The sequence below is a fragment of the Mesoplodon mirus genome, assembly GCF_964341445.2.
Source record: "Mesoplodon mirus genome assembly, chromosome: 7".
In the NCBI taxonomy this organism is placed as follows: Eukaryota; Metazoa; Chordata; class Mammalia; order Artiodactyla; family Ziphiidae; genus Mesoplodon; species Mesoplodon mirus.
Window position 1 is genome coordinate 96942223 of NC_138983.1, and position 23027 is coordinate 96965249.

Below are 23027 nucleotides of genomic sequence, written 5' to 3' on the forward strand. Positions count from 1 at the left end.
ATAGCTGTTCATAGTAATTTTTGTCACAGAACAGTAAATAAAATGGTTGAATTATAGCTTTAGGCTTGCTAAGTGAAATAGATGGCTCTAGATGATCTTCAGGTGACTTACTTGGTAGTAATCACGAAATTGGGGATTAACAATTGCTTAAGAAAACAAAGAGAATTGATTTTAAATAGTACTTGAAGTAGTTCCTGTGTAAAATATCTGTTCAGTTGCTCATGTTAAATGGATGTTTCTACTCCCCACTGGACAACCGACTACTTTTTTGCAAATGGTAATGTGAATTGCTGTTGCATAAACTATAGTGCTGAATCGCCAGTGTTTGCACTTGAGTTTCACAGCTCTGTGGTTTCCTGTCTTCTTCCTGAGACACTTAATCGCAGGTCCATCCTCGTCACACAGGGGGGTAAATTAGAGAACGATTAATATCACCATTTAAAGAAGAGAGACAAATCTCAACCATCCTGAACATAGGAGCTGAAGGGGCCTCTCAGCAGTTCAGAGAGTGATTACCAAGCCAGTAGGCTGAATTCTGTTGTGTTTTCTCCGTAGCAGAGCCCTCCAGGTCCTTGTTTTGAGCTTATTTATTTTTATACACAATTCTGTATGGATACTGTTCATACTACTAAATAGTTGTATTAACTGGGTTTAACTGGTGATGTATTTACATGAAGATCTAACTTCGTCTTGTTGATATCTTTTTAGGGGCTTTCCATTCATCAAAGCTCGTGATGTATGTAATCAGTTGGTGGTGTGTAGCTATCACATTTATGATATATAGGGCTTGAATTGGGAAAGGTGGATGGTCATTCTTCTTGCTTTTTAAACTGACAGAGCCTTACATGAAGCATTTCCCTCTCTGAAATAAATCCATGTAAAACATGTTTGATAGCTCTCCCAATGCAACTGTGTAGTTGTGTGGATTTGGCGCATAAATGGCAGCCTTGTGGTTATGTCTGTAAACAAGGAAGCCTGTTTTCCAGTCCGCAAATCAGCTGTTACCCAGTGAGACGAACTTGACTGCCATTTCTGACCCCTCACATGGAGCTGTCATACTCAAGAATGTTCACATGTTTTCAAGAAACGTTGTTTGCGGGCTATATGTACAAATTCCTGATCTGAAAGCCAATATAAAGCAACATCTCCCAAACCTCTGCTCTCTCACCAAGTCCACACACATTCCCTCGCTTATGGCCTCGTGGCAAGCGAATACTGTCAGTATCAGATTCTCCTTCCCAGTGGTCTTGGGAGACTGCATAGTTGCTCTGTGAAAGGCACCACTGCTGAGGTTGAGAGAAGAGCATCTTGGGTGTCAGTCCTGGCCTTGCGTTCCCGGAGAGAGGGGTGTGCACCTCGTTCTCCTTTAGGGTTTTCCTAGGCTGCAGGGTTTGCTGCTTGTTGTCAACATGACGTCCTAGTGACTTGTCTTCTGCGTGGTTATATAATCCCAGCACAGTTCTTTATGATGTGTAGACTTTTATGGGGTTGTGGCCAGGTCAGTTTTAAATGTTTGGAAATGTCCTGTTGAACAACACTGCAGTGGCAGTGAAGCTTGCTGGGAGAATTGTTGCCCTGGTTTTGGCTTAAGGGTGGTGAGAAGATGAAGTTTTTGATGGGTCAGTTTTAGTTGTGTGTGTGTATGTGATTTATCTTTTAAAATTCTAATGTCTATTATTCACAGCTTAGATATGTTGACTTCCTGATTATTCATCAGTCCCTTTACTGATGTATTTTCCTCTGAAAAACTACATTTTCTTCCAGACTGTTTTTGTCTGATGGTGAAGAATAAATTTTTCATTTGCAGTATAAAGTTGATCTGAGAAGAAATGTTTACCTTGGATCTTCACTTGGCTTCTGTGAAAGAAACTTAATAAAATAGTATGGGCAATTCCCATTACTAATCCTAACCATGTACAACAGAGGTCTGTACAGTAACATAGCAAAAATAAGTTACTGTACTTTTACTTAGTCATTGCCTGTTTTACACTAAAGAGCAGTGAGAGACATTTATAAATAATGATACCTCAGATCACTTTGTTAAATGTCCTCTAATATTTGGATATTTGGTATCTGGCTTGTGTTGTCTTTTATACAATCTTGTCTTCTTTCTTTGCACTTTAGTGTAACAACTCTGTGGTTTCCTATCTTCTTCTTGTGACACTCAGGTCCATCAGAATTTCCTGTGACTGTGGCAGTAGAGAGTCCTTCCTCCTCAGAAATCGAAGAGGTCGATGATTCCTCAGAACGTGTTCAGGAGGAGCCAGAGAAAATCCGTTTGAAACAAGAAGCATTGCAGGTACAAAGTTATCACTTTAAAGCTATAGAGAAGATTATTTTTCAAACGGAAGGCTGATTGCAACACAGCACAGCTTGTGTGAGGGTTCTGTTTTCTCCTCCCACCTGCATTGTATCCCCTTGAATGGTTCCTTAAGCTTAGACCAAGGTGAATGGTGGACATTTGAACTCTAAGAAACGGAAATCAAAACATGTCGTTAGTAATATATTTTCCTTTCCTTAGAACCTTAGTATATTAGATTTAGGGAGAAGCTTAGTGATCATAAGATAAGGAAATTGAGTTCTGAATGAATACAGTCAGCTGATTCAGTGCTTTTGTTTTACAGATGAGAAAATGGACAGTTCTAGTTGAACTCTCTTTTTATAAGAGGAAAATATGGCCTCATTTTAAATAAAAGTAAAGTTGAAAAACGTTTTGATGTTGATATTCGCCTTTCCTAAAATCAAAAATATCAAGAAGCTACATTCTATTACCAAATAAACCTGACCTCTAATGTCATTCCATACTTTTGTTTGTATGGACAGAAAAGAAAAATTGATTTTTATAAAAAAATTTTGCACCTCAAAATTAATATATTTATTTTATTTCAACTTTAATGCAGAGCTGAACATTTCTAGTAAATAAAGGAACAACATTTGGGGGGGACCTTGTCTTTGTGCTACAAAGTCCATGTTTAATTTTTAAAAATTATTTAATATGACTTTCTCTTCATATGAAACATGACACTTGACAGGTTTCAGAACTGATTATCCCATTATTGTAGGACTATGGGAATTACTCTTCGATTTTCAAAAGAGAAAGTTAGATTTTTATTTTTTAATTAAAATTAATGGTAATATAGAGAAATTTTAAGAAAAGAACTTAGAAAATTATGAAATGTTAGAGTAGGAGAAATCTATAGTTCATGTAGAGTTACTCCCTTTCGTTTTATAAATGAGCACCTACAATTTGTAGAACGTAAGTGGTTTATTAGTAAATGGCAGAGTATGACAAGACCCTAGAGCATCTAACCCGCATTCCTTGTTATTTTAGATGTGGTGTATTCATTTCCTTCACGAATAAACCACGAGATTGTATTTGTAAAAGCAGTAATAGACACTGGGGAAGTCCAAGAAGTTTAAACACTGGGACCACAGAATAGCAGATTCAGAATGCACTGAGAACCCTTTTAGCTCTTCTCTGTTTTGACAAGACACTACAATGATGGTATCAAGGTGTTTAAGTATATATGCCCACAACAATCAAGAGATTTCAACATAGTTTTGAAAGACAGAAGACAGGTGGAAGAGTGTGAAACTGAAGCAGTAGAACAGAGGAAAAGCATCACCTAGAATATGCACAGGGACCACGTGCAACTGAGGAGGATTCTGACCCCACCTGAAAAAGTAGCCCCATGCTCATGTGCGCATGTAGGAGAGAGGGTGGAGTTAGTTAAAAGTGTGACAAATAGGGGAGCTCATTGAAGGGATGTGTTTTGAGGAGTGGACTCCCAGCCCCGCCCTCACCCTCCTGAAATGAGATGATTTCATTTTGAAAACAGTGAAACTGGCGAGAACTGGGGCAGCTCATATGAGTTTTTACACCCTAGAAAACTGTGTTTGGGGGAGATCCTGTTACAGTTACTCCCCGCTTCTTCCTGCATAAGAAGCCAATCAATCGTTGACTTCAGGGAGCTTTCTGTGCTCATTCTTAAATAGAAAATAACTGTCATTTGCCTTTTAGTTGAGTAAAGCTTACAACATGAGAGAGGGGGAAAGAGTGCAAACGTATCCTAGTAGGACCAGGGACAATTTAGGGAACAAAATAATTTAAGAAAAAACCCTAATTAGTATCCTGAGAGAGCTTTAAAAAGAGCTAGCAACTATAAAATAAGACTAGGGTATTAATGAAAAGGAGAATGGTCAGAAAGCAAGAGAGGTCTCCTAGAAATGAAAATATGGTTGCTGAAATAAATTCAGTAGGAATTTTAAAAATTTCTCAGTATATAAAAAAGAAAGACCCAATGGAAAATGTGATAGAAATATGTTAGAGAGGCTGCATCTGGGAGATCCCACATGTTACTATTAGAAACTCCAGACCCAGAAAAACAATGGAGGGAAGCTGTCAAAGGGCAACAAAATTTCCCACAGCTGAAAGTAGACATCAGGCCTCAGATTGAAAATAGTTATGCAAGATGAGCAAGAATAGACTCATACCTAGGCACCCTTCATTGTGAAACTTTAAAATACTGAAAAAATAAATTAAAATAGAATAAAATACTGAGAGGATACATCCATTCCAGAGAGAAAAATACTGGTCACCTAAAAAAAAAGGTTACAATCTGACTTTATCATACTTGTCATGAGCACCATGGATCCTGGAAGGCATTAGAAAGATACCTCCAAAGTTTTTCAGGCACATAATTTTCACCCTAGGGGTTTGTATCCAGCCAAACTATCAGTCATACGTGGAGGCTGAAGAAGATATTTTGTACCCAAAGAAATTTGAAAAATTGACCTCCTGTGCTACACCTTAAGCTATTTATAGACATAATCCAGCAAAATGAGGCAATAAACCAAGAAGGAAGGTAATAGGGGATTCAGTGCAGATTGAAGCTAGTCTAGAATGGAGAGGCTTCTATTGATTGTGTGATTGAGAGCTTAGAAACACCTTGAGGCATATTGTACTTACTAGGTGTTAGGCACTGTTGGAAGGGAGGAGGGAGAGGAAGAGGAGAAGGAACTTGAACTCCAGAGGAGAAAAGGCTATACGGACATAAACCTGAAGCACACTAAACTATGGTTGATTTTTAACCTACTATTGGTGAGGAAGGGAAGAATCCACTTCAACTTGACACTATAGATGTCCCCCTTTTCAGCGACACACAGGGGTAATGACCACCTATCTAATTTGTTGTCCAAACCGGAACTTGTCCAAACTCCTTACACTTCAATAGTGTAAGGAGGCACTCTAATGCTGTAACATCAGGACAACAGGTATAAACTGGAACAGCCCAAGGCGGCTTGGGGTATGTGGTCACCCTGCACAAGGGCAGTGACACTGGCACAGTATGGAACGAGGTGTAGTCTATACACAGAGACACAGTACATCTGCAGTGGGCAATATTAATTTCATTGTAATAATGGCAATACTGTCTTGGTTTGCAGCTTTTATTGTCAACGTGCATGTAATCACAAATAACTAAAGTAAACTATACTTAGTATGTAGGAGTATTAACTTGGTATGTACTGAAATGTATTGTGTACTAGTATGTACTTAGTATATATTAGGCTCTAAGTGTTTTTGCATATATTAACTCATTTAATCCTCTGAATAGCCTTATGAGGTTGGTGCTAATATCATTCCCACTTTTGAGAACAGGAAGCTAAGACAGGGAAGGAACTTGCCCTGGCTGTACCTAATTTAAGGTTGGATCGAGGCTTTGAGTTTAGGCTCTCTGCCTGTTCTCTTAAACCTTACTCCGTACTGACTCTCAAATAACAGAAGACTTAACTGCACATAGAATATAAATTTCAACTTTGACAACGTAACAGCTAGGTTTGGAAGGTAGACAGGAGGTAGAAAAAAGGGAAGATGGTATGAATGTCCTCATTTTACAAAGCGTGACGTTGAGAGAGTTTCTAGTTGATCAACAATGTAGGTTTCTAAGTATATGACTACAAGTCAAAGAGATCATGAGCAGTGGAATAACTCATGATGACATAACTTTACTGAGCAGTGTGGACATAGGAAAGAGTGTAGAGGAACTAAACCGTTACTTATTAGTAAGTTAGAAAGTGAACAGATAATGCCTCCAATTTAGTGAGAAAATAGTCATGTAAGAGTATTACTTGGAAATGGAGAAGAATTCAAAATAACAATAGTTGGACCTCCCTGATGGCGCAGTGGTTAAGAAACTGCTTCCCAAGGCAGGGGACACGGGTTCGAGCCCTGGTCCGGAAGATCCCACATGCCACGGAGCAGCGAAGCCCGTGCACCAGAACTACGGAGCCTGTGCTCTAGAGCCCGTGAGCCACAACTACTGAGCCCATGTGCCACAACTACTGAAGCCTGCACGCCTAGATCCTGTGCTTCATAACAAGAGAAGCCACCGCAATGAAGAGTAGCCCCCGCTCGCCGCAACTAGAGAAAACCTGCACGCAGCAACGAAGACCCAATACAGCCAAAAGTAAATAATAATAATAAAATAATAAAAAATAACAATATTTGACGTAAACCTCATAAAAAAGGAAAATCCATACAGCCAGTAAACACAGAAAAGTGTACGACTTCGTAAAGTAATAAGTGAAAAGTGAGTCAAAACCAAGGAAACTACATGCCAATCAGATTGACAAATACATAAATAAAAAGTCTGGTAGTATCAGGTATTGTAGACCTGAAGTACTATGGGAATCCCCTACCCTGTTTATACTGGAGTATAAATCGACACAACTACTTTGGAAAGCATTTAGCCCTCTCCATCAACTGAAGGTATATAAATAGCCTGTGAGCCAGCAGCCCTCACCCCCGCTCTGTGTAAATGCACCAGAATAAGGGGTACAGCAGGATTCCTGTCCATGATTTGCATTAGCACAAACTGAAAACAAACCAAATGTCCATTAAGAGTCAAAAATTAAATAAATGATGTGTATTTGTACAGTGGGAAAACTATCCAGCAATAAAATTGAATGAACTAGAGCTACAGGCAGCAATGTGGATGAATTTTTTAAACCAACGTTGAGAGAAAGAAATAAGATAGAAAAGACTTCATATACTATGATCCTGTACATAAAGTTAGATGTTGACACAACTAAACTCTTTTGTTAGGGATGCATGCAGGTTAAAGGAAATGACTATCAAGAAGTGAGGTTGGTGTTTAACCAAGAAGAGGGAAGGAGCTTGTGATGAGAGAAGGATATGGGGAGGTTTTTGCGATGCTGACAAGTATCAATACTTTCAGCTTCGAGTAGTGCTTATGTAAGTATTCTCTTTTTATTTGTCACATTGACAGTTTTGTTCTGTGCACTTCTCAGTACCCATATCGTATTTTACAATTAAAAACTGCATAAAGAATCGGTCGCTTCTTGAGTGCTGGATGTGGGAGTGGGATGAGACCGTTTCATTTTAAGCCCTTCACTACTGTTTGCATTCGCATGTTCATTCATTCAGCATTAATTGCACATATTCTATGTACCAAGCACTCTTCTAATTTTATATGTGTTTTAACTCATGTAATTCTCACAAGAGCTCTGTAATATGTGAGCTTATCTCCATTTTATAGATGAGGAAGTTGAGGCCTAGAGTTATAGAACTTGTCCAAGGTTATGTAGCTAATGGGTAGTGCCAGGCCCATTTGCCTCAGAGAATCTGAATATTTACAATATAATCTAAAAGAGAAATTTAATGACTAATTATAAGCAAAAAAATTGCACATTAAAGAAGATGACAAGTTTTCATCTATCCAGTTAGAGAAAAACACACAGTCTGTCTTTCACACACGTACATCTTATATGTACGTGTGTGGCAGGGATTTTCCTTATTAAGCAATTATTTATTGACCGTCTACGTTGTGCTAGGCACAGGTGCTGGGGATAAACACTTAATAAAATACACCCCCTATCTTCAAATAACTTGCACTCTAAGTGAGGAAGTAAGCCAACAGTTATAGTAGAGGTTATATACCAAGTGATACATCGCTGATGGCAGTGTAAAATCTCAGAAATCTTTTGGAAAGAAGTCTGGAGGTAGGTACCTCAGAGCCTTAAAAATGTTCATTTGCTTTGATCTCAAACTCATTTTTATGGATTTATTGTAAGAATGTTATTCTCAATATGGAAAAAGGCCTTCATGCATAAAAACGGTTATTTTGTCTGATAATACTGAAAAGTTGGAAAGAATTTAAATGTGTAAAATGGTTAACCAGTAAACCCACTCAGTGGAATATTTTGTAGCCCACACAAAAAAATCAAGGTTATGAATCCCCTGATTATATGAGAAATGCTTGATTTCAATGTTAAATGGAGAAAAGTTGAACATAAAATTTGATATCCAATATGATGGGAGCTTTGTCCCAGAAAAATCACCTTAGCCGGTGTACAGAAGGGTGGAATGGAGAGCAGATGGCAGGAAGGAAAATTATTCCAAAGCCTTATCATTAGTCTTACTTAAGTAATAGAATATCAAGCAATTTTACTTTCTAACTTTTTTGGTTCCATATTTCCATGTAAGGGACATGAATTCTGAATACTTTGTAGGAGGAGGGTACACTTTTTCACAAAAATTGAACACTGTGTTCTAATTCCCTCCATTAGAGGGAGAAACTGTTGCATGTAATTGCACTTTGATGTGCTATTTAGAACCAGTCAGGAATTTTAATCTACCTTCCTCTGACCGTGCTGAGGGTTTTTTGTTTGTTTGCTTATTTGTTTAGAATTTCTTTGAAATCAGTTTTAGGAGATTGATTAAACCATTATATTAAAAGTAGAGGAATTTTGCAATTTTTTTCCCTTTTTCCCCATTGAAAACTTGACTGGCTTTAGTAATGAACCATTAAAGAATTTGAAGTTCTTAGACTCTCAATTTTTTAAACATGTTCTGAATATAAAAATATATGTTCATTGAGCAAATGTTTGAAAACAGTGAACTTCTTGAAGGAAATAAAAGCCACCTCTGCATGTACACACACCTAATCTGCTCTTTTGTCTTAAAAAAGTATCCGAAATATTTTGCCATGTCACTAACTACTCTTCTACATCAGAGAATTTGATTAAGCTTATGCATCATCTCCCAGGAAAAACGCACAGATATATTTTGAATGTAGCACTCCTGAAGCCCATTCATGAACTCTGGTTGAGACCTCTTGTCATCCTTAGTGGCTTCATAGCGCATTCCTTCAGACGATGAGCTGTTTTTATTTAAACCAGTCCCAATTCGGAGGCTCTTAGCTTTCTTCTAGGGTTTGGTTATAAACAATCTTATGAAATCATGTTGGTAGATAAATCTTTGCCCACATCTTTGATTTCCTTAGGGTAAACTCCTGATGTAGGATTGTTGTTAGGTACCAAAAGCTGCTGTCCAGAAAGTGATACCAGCTCCTCTCCCAATGATGGCAGGTAATAGAGTTCCTCATTCTTTAAGTGATTGTTCAAAGCAGTTAACATGTATAAATATACCTTACTGTTTTCATAAGTATAGGTATTATGATTGTTTATCACTGCATAAGAAACCACCCCAAAACAGTGGCCTAAAACAATGACAATCATTTATTTTGCTCACAAACCTGAAGGTTGAGTAGAATATTAATTCTTTTACTACACTCTTACTGACTGAAAACAATACCTATTTGACTAGCTCAGAGTTCTGTAGGTCAGAAGTCCAGGCACAGCGTGACTGGGCTTCCTGCTCAGATACACATGGGAACATGTGGGTTCCCTCCTGAGAGTGTTAAAGCACGTGAAATTTAAGTGTAAGATATTGAGCCCCAAACGTTGGATGTTCACCATAGTTTGTGTGGGCCACAGAGCTGAAATGAAGATGTCAGTCTGGCTGTGTTAGTGTCCAGAGGCTCTGGGAAAGAATGCCTACAGGCTTCTTCCGGCTTGTTGGCATAATTCAGATTCTGCAGTTGCAGGACAGAGGTCCCCATTTCCTTGCTGGCTGTCAGTCGGGGGAGAGTTTCAGCTCCTAGAGGCCTCTCGCTTGCCTTCCCTGCCGCAGCACTGGACCTCTTCAGAGCCAGCAATGGAGAGTCTCCCTCTTGTCCCTTTTGTACTTCAATTCAGGAAGAGTTCAGGTCCTTTTCATGGGGTGCCTGAGTAGGCCTCATCCACCTAAAATAATCTCCCTATCTTAAAAGATCAACTGATGTTGAATCTTAATTCCATGTGCAAAATCCCTTCACTACAGCACCTACATTTAGAGTTTGATTGGATAAGTGGAAGGTTTGTGTACTTCAGTAAGTGGTCATCTTGGGGGCTCTGTCAGAATTCTGCCTATTGCAAGCAGTGTCCCCACTTCAAGGACCGAAGTGTCTTAGTTCCTAAAACTCCTAAGATAGTTTATCAGTGTTCATTTTATTTCAGTGACCTTGGTGAAGGGAGGACTACCACCTCCGTGAGCAGGAATGGCAGCCAGCTTCCTGAGTCCACAGTGTGGCTCTGCTACTTAGTGGTGTGACCTCGGCTGTGCTGCTCTACTTACTCTACTTCTCTGCCTCTGCTTCCCTCATCTGTAAAATAACATGGAGTTAGTGATCGTTCTTTCCTCGTAGGGTTTTTTGTTTTATAAATTTATTTTTGGCCGCATTGGGTCTTCGTTGCTGCTCGCCAGCTTTCTCCAGTTGCGTCGAGCGGGGGGCTACTCTTCGTTGCGGTGCGGTGGCTTCTCTTATTGCGGAGCACAGGCTCTAGGCGCGCAGGCTTCAGGAGTTGTGGCACGTGGGTTCTAGAGCGTAGGCTCAGTAGTCGTGACGCACAGGCTTAGTTGCTCTGCGGCATGTGGGTTCTTCCTGGACTAGGGCTCGAACCCGTGTCCCCTGCACTGGCAGGCGGATTCTTAACCACTGTGCCAGTAGGGAAGCCCCCTCTTAGGGTTTTGATGATTCGATTATTTAATACCCAGGGAACTCCAGGAACAGTGCTTGACTGTAAATTGCTTTAAAAGTGATTACTTTTTTAAAACATGCTTTTGAATCTGCAATTATGCAATTCAGGTATGCTAAGCAGGTTCGTTAATAGGACTTCCTGCTATAAAGAGACCCACAAATAAAAATAGAATTTTTCTTTCTTGGTCGTAACTTCTTATTTCTGACTTACTATGTTATATGCATATGCCTTTTATGGTGGGCTGCCACAAATTTATGTTGGAATGGGTGGAATTTAATTAAATCTTTGCAAATTTGATAGATTTTGATCATTTATTTCACTGGCATGGTATGATATTACCAGTAGCAGACTAAAATCTGAGTTCACTTCTGGCTCTGCCCCTAAATCCTGATGAGACCAATAGCTGGAAAGGCTTTTGGATATTATACTATGAATTAGTTATAATATTGACTCTGTTTGTTTAGGAAACCCTGGAGGAGTGCCTAAAGCAGTTAAAGGAGGAAAGAGTAATAAGACTGAAGGCTGATAGACGAGTCAGTGAGGTAAACACGTTTCATCTGCTTTTGAGAGTGTTTTGGTTTTATTTCGATTTGATTTTAAGCCATATACACATATTTTGTAAGCTTTAAAACTGTAATATGTTGCAAATTGGTTGTATCATATGGACTTTTGCATTTACTGGTATTTAGTGATGATATGATCTATATTCCAGAAAGCATGTTTTTAAAGATGTGAAAATCTGGTTTTGTGTATGTGTGTGTGCTTTTATATGACATTAGCTTATTTCCTGTTCATGATTCTTTGATTCAAGAAGGCACTTTCTGTGCATGTATTGTATATACAGTAACATAAAAGACATGATGAGACTCTCCTGGCAATGAATTAGGAAAGTGAATCATTGAAATAAATTTAAGATATTGGAAAACTTCTAAGAATGCAATGAAAGATAAAAATATATACTATGAGAATTACATTAGGTAATGTGCATGAAAGCAGGGCATAATCTAAAAAGTTCTATCTAAATATAATTTATCACAGGGTGAGTGTAGGGAGGAATTTTTGAAAGTGCATCCACTGGATTGGCAGACACTCATTCAATAAACGTTGAGCACCTGCTCATGTAAGGCAAAAGGGGCATCATGAACATTAACGGCCTTTCTGAGAAATATGAGAGTTGAGCTTACAGGGGGTTTTAAGTGCGTAGATGATGAGCAGAAGGGGAAGAGTGCACGGGGGTGAATATTTTCAAGAAGCCAAAGAAAATATTGGTGATCGTACATTTAATAAATTGGGTTGGGTATGATTTAAGACTTTTAAACGTAAGCATTAGATATTTTACTCACTAAAGTTAATTCTTAACATTCAGCAGAGTTGTAATATGTTTTGTTCAAATCAGATTCTATAATTCACTTTCTAATTTAAGGGAAACTTAAAGCAGGTCATTTTCTAATGTGGAATGAGGCTCCATTATGAATTGAACCAGTTAGAAATGTGATCTTTTGTGAAAGATCATTAATAAAACGGTAACTTTGGTTTATTTATATACCACCTAAGTGTTATATAGGAAACTTTGTTGGGTGCCTGTGGGTTTTGGTTATTATGTGATATGGTCTCTGTCTTTACTGGCGCAGGGTTACATTAATTATAAATTAATTACATTTTGAGTGTTTTAGTTTTGTTCCTTGAAACTAGGCAAGACTACTTTTTGTTTGTTTGTTTTTTGTGTTTTGGGTTTTTTTTTGCGGTATGTGAGCCTCTCACTGTTGTGGCCTCTCCCGTTGCGGAGCACAGGCTCCGGACGCACAGGCTCAGCGGCCATGGCTCACAGGCCCAGCCACTACGCAGCATGTGGGATCTTCCCGGACTGGGGCACGAACCCGTGTCCCCTGCATCGGCAGGCGGACTCGCAACCACTGCGCCACCAGGGAGGCCCAAGGCAAGACTACTTTTGATGACAATGAGAAAAAATCATGTCAGACGTTTTCAGTCTTCTTGTATAGCTGGAACATGAAAATGCCCAGTTAAGAAACACAACTTTCTCTTTGTCTGAAGCCCTTCATGCCCACTCATTGACAAGCATGATCCTGGATGATGAAGGTGTTTTGGGCAGCACTGAGAATTCTCTTCAGAAGTTCCATGCTTTCCTGGTTCTCCTTAAAGATGCTGGGTTAGTTCATTTCTCTTCCTGGCATTCTTCTCTTTGCGACTCTAATGGTAGTTTGCTGAGGAACTGGAGCAATTTTCATCACTTACGTGGCTATATTTAGCCAAATTTAGTGTAATTATAGGTAATATAGTTGACGTTTTAAAATGAGGAATTAAATTTTTTAAGAAATGCAAATAGGGAAGCCTGCTTTGGTAGAGTGGGGAGCCCATTATAAAAGAGTAACCTGTATACAGAGTAATTAGTAGGTATAGTTGTTTTGTAAAGACTAAATTAAAGGCAGTTTTCATTGAAAATATTCGGGAATGCATAAGAATTTTCCTATCTTTCACTTCTTTTGCTTGTTTGATAAGTTTGAATTAAAGTTATCTTTGCCTTAGACATAAAAATGATTATTAATCTGCAGGGGAGATATAGGTCAGTGGTTCTCAACCGGGAGCAATTTTGCTGAAAGAGGGAAGTGGAGATTGATAGTTGGTTGATGGAGTGGTGTTTTGTCAGTGAATGAATTGGTGTTGGTGTTGGGAGGGAAGGAACAAACACATTCTTGGAAACTGGAGGAAAGGTGGTAAAGAAGTGTGGGAATGGAGGTGTGACAGGCAGTGGACAGGGTGCATGGAACATATTGAAGCTGCTAGTGAGACAGTGGGATGTCTCCTAGAGGATGAATCTGGAAATGGCTGAGGATTTGGGGGAGAGAGAGGCTTGTAGTCTGGAGTAGGATGTTGGCTTTTAAGATTTTAGAAGTAGGGCTTCCCTGGTGGCGGGGTGGTTGAGAGTCCGCCTGCCGATGCAGGGGCTACGGGTTCGTGCCCCGGTCTGGGAGGATCCCGCATGGCGCGGAGCGGCTGGGCCCGTGAGCCATGGCCGCTGAGCCTGCGTGTCCGGAGCCTGTGCTCCGCAACGGGAGAGGCCACAGGAGTGAGAGGCCCGCATACCGCAAAAAAAAAAAAAAAAAAAAAGGTTTTAGAAGTATTTCATGATTGTAGGTCTGGGGAAATCTAAACTGCTCTTCTGTGATTATAATAACCTTTGTCTTTTCTCCGTTCCTCCTCTCGTCTAGGCTTGGGCAGTTGGCCACAATGGCTGGTATAGATCAGTCATATTTTCATTTACTAGGTCGTCCCCAGGTGAATTCTACTGTTAGTAGTCCACCTAAAGAAGAAAAGAAGGCACTTGAAGAAGGAAAATCAGAATCAAAACAGGGTGCCCCATAACAAATGCAAAATAGCCAAGTAAATGGACAGAACAGCACTTAATGATTCTAAGAGTGATTAGCAAAAAGGAAATGACCAAGTCAGGGAGAAAACAATAATGATCAGTCTCGAATAGTTCACATGCTCGGGAGCTAGAAGACTCTGGAGTCCTTTCCAAATCTGAGATTAGTAAATGTGTGCCCATTTCATGATACTGTACTTTTGTAAATAAGGAGACTGGAAGTTCTTTAGAAAATTTATGAGTTAAAGCAAACTATCCTTAATGAAGAAAGAAGACATTAGAGAAAATATTCCAGATTTTAAATTGTATAAATGTCTGTTCTGTTCATATTTTATCTAGGTTTCTATTTGTATGCAGTCAGCTTACAATGAAGGAACACTAATGAAGGTACACATACTGATATAATTTTTAAAATAAGTAATCCAGACATAGCTAATAGGTAACATATTAGAGTGAATCACCTGGTTATGGGAATGGGAGGGGAAAACCTGTCAGCTTTTCCTCTAGCCTTACTTGGAGCCCCCATCAGCCAATCTCAGAGTGGTCTTGGGAACTGACAGCTTGAGAACACAGTCTGGTCACAAACTATATACGGTTTACATGTGCCTGGAGGATAGAAAAGAAATTAATTATCTTACAGAATAGGGTTTTATTTTTAGTGAGGGAAAGGAAATGGGTAATAACTACCCCAATCACCAAAGTCTGAAAATGTAGCGGACATAGCCTTGGATATAGCTAGGTTAAGCTGAGAATCACTTGGCAAGATATAATTACAAAAAAAACTGGCTCTGAAATCTTCTGATTAATCAATTGACTGTGTTAATAATAAGATTACAGAGTAACATTGAAGTTTTGAACTCTACTTTTTAATGGTTGGCTTTGTTCATCTCTGAATTTTTGTCTTGTCTTTTGTCTTCCCCTCCACTTTCCAAAAATTACAGGTGATGCTAGGATTCCTTTGCCTCTCGTCTCCTTCCGTGTCCCAGCGTCTACTCAGGAGGCCTTAGAAACTTCCAAAGACAACCTGGGGGTCCCAGTCACAGAGCAGCGGCAGGCGTATTTCGAAAATTTCATTGCTAGAACATGTTCTCCTTCAGCAGACGTCATTTCTGGAACTGGAAGTCAAAAAAAAGAAGAGGAATTATCTAGAAATAGCAGGTCTTCTTCAGAGAAAATGAGCAAAGCAGGTGAATAGACCAAAAACTACTCTGCTAGGAAACAACCTGGGAAGGACCTGCATTCCTGCTCTGGCTCACCTGTAAAGCAGAAAAGCAAAGGATTGGGCAAAATAATTCTTTGGTTAATAAACCAATTAAAAGTGAGTCTTCGAAAAAACACATTTCTGTTAAGAAAGAGAGTAGAATAGTGACTGTTTCATCAAAGACAACTAAAAGTAAACTCAGTCTACTAGAACAGTCTGAAAGTGATACTCTTGGATCTGATTGTGAATTTCAAGAAAGCATCCATACTCTATCACGCCTAACATAGGTCTAAATCTTTTAAAATTATGTTTTTGCCTTCAAATTTTCATAAATTACTTATGTTTTCATTATAGCATATGGTGTTTTCAGTTACTTGACTGGAAGCCATTAGAGAAAGATTTTTTTATCTATACTTTTTTATTATAATGAAAGTTTGGGTGTACTTTTCCTTGTAACACTTTGCACCATTCATTCAGCTAGTGTTTACTGAGGGCTTCATATGTACAGTACTTTTCTGGGTGCTGTTGCTTTCAGCAGTGAACAAAATAAAGCCTTTACTCTCCTGGAACTAGCACTCTGTGGTGGGAGAAAACATAAACAACAAAGCAGGCTAAGGGTTAAAAAGAGATGGGAATAATAAATGGAATAGTTTTACCATTTGGTTAAACATCAAACTATTATAAATCACACGGCCAGAAGCCATTGACATATTTTAATTCATAATAACCAGAGAGCCTCAAACATTTACCAAGGCACTTAACCGTGTTTATGGATTACAGCAACGCTCTGAGGTAGGGAACTCTTACCATCCCCATTTTATAGATGAACAGTCTGAGGAGACATTATGTGAGTTGCCCAGAATTGCACAGCTATAAGTAAGTGGGAAGTTGCAATGTGACCCGAACCCATGCTCTTTTTTGTTTTTTTTAATGTATGGACTTTATTATCTTTCATTTGTCTCTGATTTATGTGAATTTTTTCTTTAAAGATTTTTTCTGATGTCAACCATTTTTAAAGTGTTTATTGCATTTGTTACAGTATTGCTTCTGTTTTATATTTTGGTTTTTTGGCCTCAAGGCATGTGGGATCTTAGCTCCCCGACCAGGGATTGAACCCTCACCCCCTCCATTGGAAGGCAAAGTCTTAACCACTGGACGACCAGGGAAGTTCCCCTTACGTGACTATTTTTCTGGCAATTTTTTTAAATTTTATTTTTTATTGACATACACTTGAATTACAGTGTTAATTACTGCTATACAGGAAAGTGACTCAGTTACACATTTATGTACATTCTTTTTCATATTCTTTTCCATTACGGTTTATCACAGGATATAGAATATAGTTCCCTGTGCTCTACAGTAGGACCTTTTTGGGTTTTTTTTAAATACATGCACTTTTTAAAAATAAATGTATGTATGTATGTATGTATTTATTTATTTTTGGCTGTGTTTGGCCTTTGTTGCTGCACGCGGGCTTCCTCTAGTTGAGGTGCACATGCTTCTCATTGTGGTGGCTTCTCTTGTTGCAGAGCACGGGCTCTAGGTGCCTGGACTTCAGTAGTTGTGACATCCGGCTTAGTTGCTCTCTGGCATGTGGGATCTTCCCGGACCAGGGCTTGAACCCATGTCCCCTGCATTGGCAGGCATATTCTTAACCACTGCGCCACCAGGGAAGTCCCATGTAGGACCTTTTTGTTTATCCATCCTGTATATACACCAGTTTGCATCTGCTAATCCCAAACTCCCAATCCAACCCTCTCCCACCCCCTCCTCCTTGGCAACCGCCAGTCTATTCTCTATGTCCTTGGTTATGTTTCTGTTCACACATAGGCTGTAACCAGGCTCTTAATTACTTTGTTATCCTGTTTCCTTGTTAAGAGAAGAAGGGTTTAAGGAAGGCACTGAGAGAAGCCAGTGACCAGTAGAAGTGCAAAAACAGTGGGGCTGTCAGAAAGCACACCTGTCTCCTTCCCCCATCGTGAGCAGAATTTTTAAATGGCAGAGTATGTAAGAGTATGTGATGACACATCTCTGGATTAAATGATGTCTCCCTGGTAAAACGTGTACAGATAAGTCTTTAGTTCAATCAGAGTGAAAGGTGAGATGAGAGAAAAGCTGGAGTGTCAGATTTCTGGTAGAAGGTCCTGCCTGATCGTTACTAAGAGGGCTACTACAGTACTAGTTAGTTCCTTAGTCATGGGTTGAGTGTTAGAGGAGTGAAACAACGAGCAAGATGTAGTGTTGGCCCTTTAGCAGTGGAGTGAGAGGGGAAGACGCACAGCAGATGTCTCATCCTGCACGTGACCTGCTGTGACGGGCATATTCAGGGCATTTAGTCAGTGTTTGTGGAAGAAGAGGGGGAGCCGTGAGGCAAAGAAAAGTCATCAAAAGAGGCAGTCCCTAAGCTAAGTCTTAAAGGACTCGTGAGAAACTGGTGAGTCAGCCGGTGAAAGGCAAGGATACTCAAGGCAGAGTGGACAGCGGAAGTCCAGAGCCGTGAGTGTGCGCGGGGTGTGTCACAGAGGTACAGGCACAGGCTCTGGAGGATCAGTGCAGTGTCCCCAGGCAGCGGCAAGTGCCCCTAAAGGAGGCAGCGAGGAGGAGGAGAGCAGGTCTTAACCATCCATGTGCGTGGAGCTGGTTTCCTCAGAAAATAGCTAAGAATGGAAAGGACAAGTTCAGGTGGCATTTTAGACCACTGACGTCAGTATGGATGAGGAATCTGAAGAAGCCTGGAGATAATTATGCCCTACTCTTCTGAGGAGCAGTGCTTTATATTTTCAAGTGGGATTTTCACGCTGCCACCTCCTCTCCTGTCCCTACTGAAAGGTTTATAGGCCGGCAGAAGGGAAAACCTGGCTTAAGTAAAGTTAATCAGGTTTCTTTACTGTACAGCTTTTCGGGGCTGCTGTAGGCTAATGTTCATTCTGGATCATCACAGCAGGCGTATGGTACACAGCCATCCTCAAAGCTATTTGACTCTAGAGTCCTTTTCTAATAGAATGTCTAACAACTGGTTCCACCAAACAGCAATTTCGTAACTTCTAGACCAGGTAACGGCAAGAAGAAAGGGGTCTGAAATAAGGTATAGATGAAGGGAGGAAATAAGTTCTAATTGTATTTAGGAAATTACCAGCAAGACTTGACCTTGGGAAGTAAGGAAGAAGTAGGAGGCGGAGGCTGAACCCCCATCTGTGTGACTAAGGTTGGGTGGTGGTATCATTGAGTTTGGAAATAGGGGATAAAGAACTGAAGTGGGGAAAAGACTTTAGTTCTGGACATGTAGAATTTGAAAGCACCTGTAGAATTCAGAAGACAAACTGGTAGATAACTGGACATGCACGTGAAGACATGGAAAGATAAAAATTTGAATGTCACCAGCACATAGCAGTCATTAAAATCATGAAAATGGATGAGATTTCAGAGAATTGTGAGTACTGACAACGTTTAAGTAATAAGCAGAGAAAGAATTCTGGGAAGGAGAGAGGTGATAGAGTTTCAAGAAGGAGGAAGTAGATGACAGTGTCATCCTTCAGAGAATGTGAATGTCCATTGGATTTGGGCAGTTAGGTCCCCAGTGACCTTAGAGCAGTTCAGTGAAGTGGTGGACAAAAAGCCAGATGGCAATAAACTGAGGGTGTAGGGCTGCCTGTCGGGGCCAGGCGGGGCTAGTGAGGACAGTGGGAATAGGCTACTCTCAAGGAGTTTGGATGAAAAGAGAAAATAATTAGCAAAAAAGAATTTTTTAGAATGAGGACTTCTATTTTATATGTTGAAATGAAGGAACCAATAAAGGAGATCCTGAAGATGTAGATAATAATTTAGAGAATTGGGGAAACATGGACATATGAATAAGAAAAAAAACCCTTGCACAGTATATAAAAATCACTTGTATCCTTCGAGCTGGATGGATACTGGTAAGTTTGGGAGGAAATAAAGGTAAGAAGAGATAGAAGTTAAAGAAGTTTATACTGATAGCCTCAGTTTTCTTTGACACAGATTTTTCAGACACATATATACACATACATAATTACCGTTTGAAAATTCTTTCATAGTTACATGTTTTATTAATCACGTCTGAGAAAAGTCACTGATTTTCATTTTGTACAGCATTATCTTGTAAGGACAAGATACAGTGACAACTTCCATGCTTTTTGCATATCAGAGCTGACACTGAAAGTATCTGCATAATTGAATTTTCACTTCTTATTTGTAATAAGTTTATCCTTAGGAGGATACTTTCATAGTGTTTGATCACAGATGAGTTTGGGCATTGCTATCACTCAATCATGTTAAGCATCTGTCAGGTTCTCTCCTATACTATATATTAATTTTTTGTCCGTTAAGCAAATATTTATTGGCGGTCTGTGGGAATAAGATACACCTAGGTCCTCTTTCCTTGGTATATTCACAAAAGCCTCTGAAACTAAATTTCCAAGTCAGGCCATACTAAGGCCTGGCATAATAAGTTTTCATTGTTAACAGTTTTTTTGTGTTTGTGGGGGTTTTTTGTTTTTATTTTTTTGAAGCAAGGATAAGACACTGTCTTAACTCAGTAGTTGTCCATTCATTAATAAGTCAAAGAAGACATTGATGAAGCATGGTATTTTGAATATCCTTTCCACAGAATAGGTAATGGGCCATCCTGAAACTCTGGTGAGATGCTTATCATTTTCAGATTTTGGAGTGGCTGAGAAAACCCTATTACACCTTGAATTATCACTAGAAACATGAATTCAGCCAAATAAAAACAGTGCCTCTGCCTACTGAGGTGGTCAATTTCCAGCTCAACAAAAGTGACCATTTCTCCTTTAGATTAAAATCAAGAAAATCCCCTCTGTCCAGGATGCAATAATGGGGTGCACGAAAGAGGAAAACTGAAGCTATTCCCTCTTTACACCTGAACAGTGAATTCATTCTGATATCAAATATTTGTTATGATTCTGTTATGACCAGGTGCTTTATTGTTTAGAGATCAAGTTACTGTTCATTCTTGGTAAGTAAGAAAAATCCATGTTTTAGGACTCTGAATAGTAACTTTATATATATATTATATATATATATATAAAATAAATATGTATATTATATGTAATATATATTCCACCTATTCAACAAAATTGTAACTTTCATCATCTCTTACGAGTGATGAACTGTATTCACTCTTTGGAAAGGGCTTATAGGGAATTAAAGTCTCCATATACTTTTTATATAAGACCGTGGAAACCAAATTCTCAACTGGGAGCAAACTTAGGTTTTGCTCTGAAGGTTTATGCTTGCCTGGCCTTAGAGTGGTAGGCCAGGAACTCAAGTTTTTTTCCTCTAAGTTACTTTCATTGATGCCACCCTGAAAAAATTTGGAGGGAGTATTTTTGAAATAGCTTTATCTCAGTAACCCTTTCAGGGTATGGGGAACATAACTGTCAAAATGTTCAAGCAACTCTTGTTGATGTAAGTGTAATGGATCAGGAGCAATACAGGAAGGAGCTGGGTACAAACGATAAAAGGCGTGAGGCTATTTCATGTATTGTTTTTGGCTTATTGTACAAAACAGAGAAAGTCTCATACACTCGCGCAGCCAAGGTCCCCTACTGTTCTCTCCTTTTAGTAGAAATAAAAGAGAGCTCGTTTCTCAATAGCAGCATTCTATCCTTAAGTGGGTACACAGTGATATTCTGATGGTCTCTGGAGCAGAGAATAATTCCGTGGCAGCTCTGACCTCCAGTCACCGGGTTCTCTGTAACTTAGTCTTTCATGGCCAAGGACTATAATCATTATTTCGATTTATATTTAGCATCTCAAAATGGAAAGGATTCCATGGACAACAAAGCAGGAAGTGATTTCATGAAGTGTTTTAGTATGGATAAAACAATAAACTATAAAAATACAAATCATCAGGGGCCTCCCTGGTGGCGCAGTGGTTGGGGGTCCGCCTGCCGATGCAGGGGATACGGGTTCGTGCCCCGGTCTGGGAGGATCCCATATGCCGCGGAGCAGCTGGGCCCGTGAGCCATGGCCGCTGGGCCTGCGCGTCCGGAGCCTGTGCTCCGCGACGGGAGAGGCCACGGCAGTGAGAGGCCCGCATACCGCAAAAAAAAAAAAAAAAAAAAAAAATACAAATCATCAGTAAAACTTTTTCTTTCCGGAGAACTATATTCAGAAATTAATGTAAGCCTCTAAGGTGCGCATGTGTGTTTTTTCACCCATGACCATGTTTGTATGTGTGCGCATTCCACTGCTACAGGAGACATGCAAAATGATATCAGATTTGTACTGGTTTCTCCCAAGAACTGTGTGCTCACAGGGTTCGTTCAGGAAGGTGAGTGCCCTACCACCACATCACAGTCGTATCTCATCACCTTCGGCGGGAATAGTTGACACTTTAACCTCACATGCAAGCTTATTAAATTAGTATTACTCATCAGAACTTGCTTACTAATAAAACAAGCTGAATTAGCCACTGCAGAATCATATTTGGAAATTCAATGAAAATTTTACATTTTTAATAAAGGCCCAGAAATAATATTTCAGAGCAGGTGGTACAGAAAACTGTGGTCAAATTTGACATTCATTCATCATCGAAGTGTGGAACGTGACGGGTGAAAATTGATATTGAATTCTTTCCTCTAATATTTGGAAGAGTTCTAACAGGTAAATCAAATGAGATAACAAGACATATCAAGTCTCACTCATTTCTATGATCACATCCTCCCCACATATCACTCCTTCGCCTGCCATGTTTTGAATAATTCAATGCCCATAGTCTTTCCAGTCCAGTGTATTATAAGACACACTCAAGCTGGGTTTCAATCATATTAGACTGAAAGCTGAACATTTTATGAAGGATTATTTAAAACCAAATGCGGGCTTCCCTGGTGGCGCAGTGGTTGAGAGTCCGCCTGCCGATGCAGGGGACACGGGTTCGTGCCCCAGTCCCGGGAAATCCCACATGCCGCGGAGCGACTGGGCCCGTGAGCCACGGCCGCTGAGCCTGCGCATCCGGAGCCTGTGCTCAGCAATGGGAGAGACCACAACAGTGAGAGGCCCGCATACCGCACAAAAAAAAAAAAAAAAAAAACCAAATGCGTCTTGAGCCCAACAGCCTTTGAAACCAAACAATCCTGGGAGTTCAGTTGGATTCAGAAAATTCAGTAATCCTATTTGATGTATGTTAGCCGTATCAATATTAACAACCTTCTGCTGGATTTCAGCACTGATTTGAGAGCTGAGTTACTACTGGTCTTGTATTTTACCTAGTTGTGAAAGCACTGAGTTGTTCTTGGGTTGAACTTGACTTGCCTCTGGGAATGCTCTCTGTTCTATCCATCTTGAAAAGCTTTATTCAAGTGCATTTCTCGGCCTGCCTTCTCTTCACTTGCACCCCTTGGGAAAACGAAAGATGCTCAAATATAGATGTGAACACGGCAGGTGCTCTGCTTGGCAATGGTGTCTTTCAGCTTCCCAATAAAAAATTATATTGCTGACCCCCCATTTGACTGAAAAGTGACGCATTTTACTGACAGATATCTGGATTGAGATGCCAAAAGAAATAGGTCATTTCACATT

At 39.7% G+C, this 23027-nt stretch overlaps 1 protein-coding gene and 1 pseudogene across 2 annotated transcripts in view; both read right to left on the reverse strand.

Annotated features, from left to right (window-relative positions):
- LOC309808894 (centrosomal protein of 78 kDa-like) overlaps nt 1–23027 on the reverse strand; it is a 981446-nt pseudogene that overhangs the window by 450932 nt on the left and 507487 nt on the right. The window lies entirely within an intron of this gene.
- LOC309807680 (interferon regulatory factor 6-like) overlaps nt 1–23027 on the reverse strand; it is a 445413-nt gene that overhangs the window by 57806 nt on the left and 364580 nt on the right. The gene's annotated exons all lie outside the window — the stretch shown is intronic.